The following is a 3,402-nucleotide window of genomic DNA, read 5'->3' on the forward strand; positions in this document are numbered from 1 at the left end:
CCTTCACTTTCCGCCAGAAGCATTGGTGTACCCTTTTCCTCTCGGGGCCTTGCGTGACTCATGCCGCATTTTATTTCGGAGTCTTGTTTTTGTTTTTGGTGTAAGGTATAGCCGGAGCCTTGTTACCGGCAAGTATTGTATCACTCTTTTGTATCCCTAGAGGCTCCGCAGACAGGAAATGCGGGTTATGTACTTATGTATTTTAGGCAGTATAACTTGTAAACCATGCTAAGTAACTATGTATGCTATATAAATCTCGTAAGAATGTGTTTAAATTTATAAATGGCTATTTCATTTGGTTAATGGGAAATGGAAACGAGGGGTAACACGTGGAATAGGAAAGGCACCCAGGTCCACTTGGCTGGGGCTGCCCGGTCGAGCGCCGGTCGCGCCCCTCGGTTTTGGGACGTGACAAACTTGGTATCAGAGCCTAAGGTTTTAAAGTGTCCTAGGATTTCTCGGAGCCGTGTCTAGTAGAGTCCTTCTTATCGGTGTATTGTCGACCACATCTATAAGTTGGAGGCTATTCAGATATTTAAGAATTTCACCCTTCTTTGATTCTCCAATCGTGTGATAGAGCTCAAGTTAGGGAGCTGAATTCCTTTCTAAGTCTTATTCTCAAGATTGGTAACCTTGATACCATAATCCGTGAATTAGAAGCATGTAAGGAGGGATTGATCCCACCATTGAGTCTGAGTGTATTGCCCAAGGACTTGTAGGAGAATGTATTGAGCTGTGGATGGATTGGTAAAACATATCGCTAAGAGGGAGTGTCCTTGTCCCTATTGATGTCTCTTCACCATCAGATCATATAGTATATCAGTATGTTACCTACGTACGTTAGGGATGTGGAGTCGATGGGTATCGATTAAGCTATTGCCCTATCAACCTAACGTCATTAAGGGAGTCAAATGAAAATTTCTACTCATTGTATATGTACATCCATATTGAAGAGTTCTCATAAACAAGGTCTTAACAAGGTGTTGAATAACCAAACATTACGTGTATTGACTCTTTGAACGAGACGCACTATTCTTGAATCCACTATATTATGAATTCTCTTATTTACATTATTGTGGAATTAAGTTCTATAATTATGCCCTTGAATTGAGTTATAACTCTAAGATTGATACTTCCCACTTGCTTTTCCTAAATTCTCACCAAGGGACTATATCCGATGAATTTCTTATAGAATCTTTTATTTAAATGGACAAAATCTACTCGTTTGTGCCTATACTTGCACCGTCGTAAAGTTTACCTATGTGGTGTCAAGTTTCATGCAAAGCATCCCAGTGTTGCGATCCTGCTCGAGTCACCCTTTTGCTCAGTTGTGTATATGGCTTATATGGTTTGAACAGTCAATCTACTCTCTTGCGAATATTATCATGAAAGCTTCTCACTGCCTAGTAACATAAGAGCATACCTTAACACCTCACATGAGTGCATGTCAATCGAAATGGTCACCGTGTGCATAAAGTCTCTCTGAAATTTGAGATCCTCATATCCACGTCATAGGAAGATCATGTGTCGCCATAACGTTCGTGTCCACTTGGGACGTGCCGCAGTAAGTAGCTCACTTTGTCCTAGTATTGTGGTTGCTCATGGCATGGTCGTATATTGCAGTTGGGAGTTAATATAGCAGAAGCATGTCCATCTCATAACAAATGTTTACCTTCTCCTTACACCTCCATAACATGTGTTCATTGTGTTCTTTAGTTAGTGAATTCATTGTGCCAGTTTCCCCACACCTGTTCGATAACCATGAGAGAACATATCCTTCTATGAGTCATTGTAACACTTTCTATTAGGCTCTCCGTCAAGACCAAGCACACCTTTGGGGGTTATTATAGCACAACGCCTATTTCTCATATTCTTCTGTATTTTATTAGCATCTGGGTAGTTCTCAAGTTAAAATCCATGAAGAACTCATTATGAACATCTGCAAACCCTCCATGATTATTCTATATTGTCTCATTGGGATCTCATATCATTTCAAGTTCATCAAGGGTTGATAGCATGCCGCAATTACTGAAATTGAATGATCTCTTTCCGATAATAGATTATCTACACTTGTGCTAGTCCAACGATCTGCTTATCAGTCTAACTCCCGCCTTTAGGTTTTGGGTTGACAAATGAGAAATACACCTAGTAACACATTCATATGTCAAAGCCTTTCTCTCCGTTAAGTCTTATAGCATCTCCCAAAGTGGTTTGCAATATTTGGTTGTATGGAAGTGTGTTGTAGTGCTTCATTATGAAGTAGATTTGCTAAACATAATTGGATTTTAGAATTCCAGAGCTATACATCACGTGACTTCATACAGAGATCTTCTTTAAAAAATGTAGCTTCTCGTAATCGCTTTATATTACCACCATTCCTAGTGGTTACAATGTAAAAGGACTTCCATAAGACTCTTTCACTTTCTTTTCATTTTTCTTGCATCGTGTGTTGTTTACCCATAATCTTCAATGCGATATTATCTCAATGTCTTGACTAGTCATCCAACTATACGATTCGATTAAATTCACCTCATTTTTTTACACTCTACAAGTACCCGTTTCTAAAAGGACACTGAAAGTAGGTAAATCCCCCTTTATTATGGATTTCTAATATCTTCGACTTAGTTTAAGCTTGTTGGTTCCAAATGGTGCTCATTAGTTTTGCTACACTAATATCTATTTCATCTTATAACTGTCATTGTAAAATTCATTTATGTTTCATGGCATCAAAGAGGAAGTCTGGTAGCATTAAGGAAGGGGACATATTCCTTTAGTTGGAATAAGTAATTATTGTTGGTATTCTTTGTAGGTGTTCTTCTAACAACCATTTACCTGCTCTGCTTATCCATGTGACTAGATAACCCAGGTTAGTTCTCCTCGATAAATGCATTAAGACGTCTCATTCATTCGAACTTATCCATGTGGGCACTTTGAGGCCTTGTTTCATACCAACTCGTAATGGTTTTAAGTACTTTATTGCCATTGTTGACGATTTTCTAGGACTACGAGGGCTTGTCTCTTGGATTTAAAAAAAAAGTAAGTAACGATTTTCCTTAAAGTTCGAGATTTAATTGCCATAATTTCAAACCAAAGTGTATACCTTTTTCCAAAGTCTTAAATGGGTCGGATTGGATGGGTTACATGGCTTTCTTCTCACTCGGTCTCTAGAATAATTGACTATATCATTGTCATGAGAGGGGAGTTTTGCTACCCTTGGTATTACACCTCCTTGGGTGAATAAGAGTGTCATTTGTCTTTCTCCCCGGGGCATCATGTTTACCATTAGAATGCCTCTAACCAGTACATGATTTCATCCCAACATTTAGATGTCAGAGCTATGTGGTTTTACTCGTGAAAGGGGGGGTGAGATTAGATGCCCTCAGATTTTTGCACATATCATGA

The sequence above is a fragment of the Nicotiana sylvestris genome, chromosome 8 (genome assembly GCF_000393655.2).
Source record: "Nicotiana sylvestris chromosome 8, ASM39365v2, whole genome shotgun sequence".
NCBI lineage: Eukaryota > Viridiplantae > Streptophyta > Magnoliopsida > Solanales > Solanaceae > Nicotiana > Nicotiana sylvestris.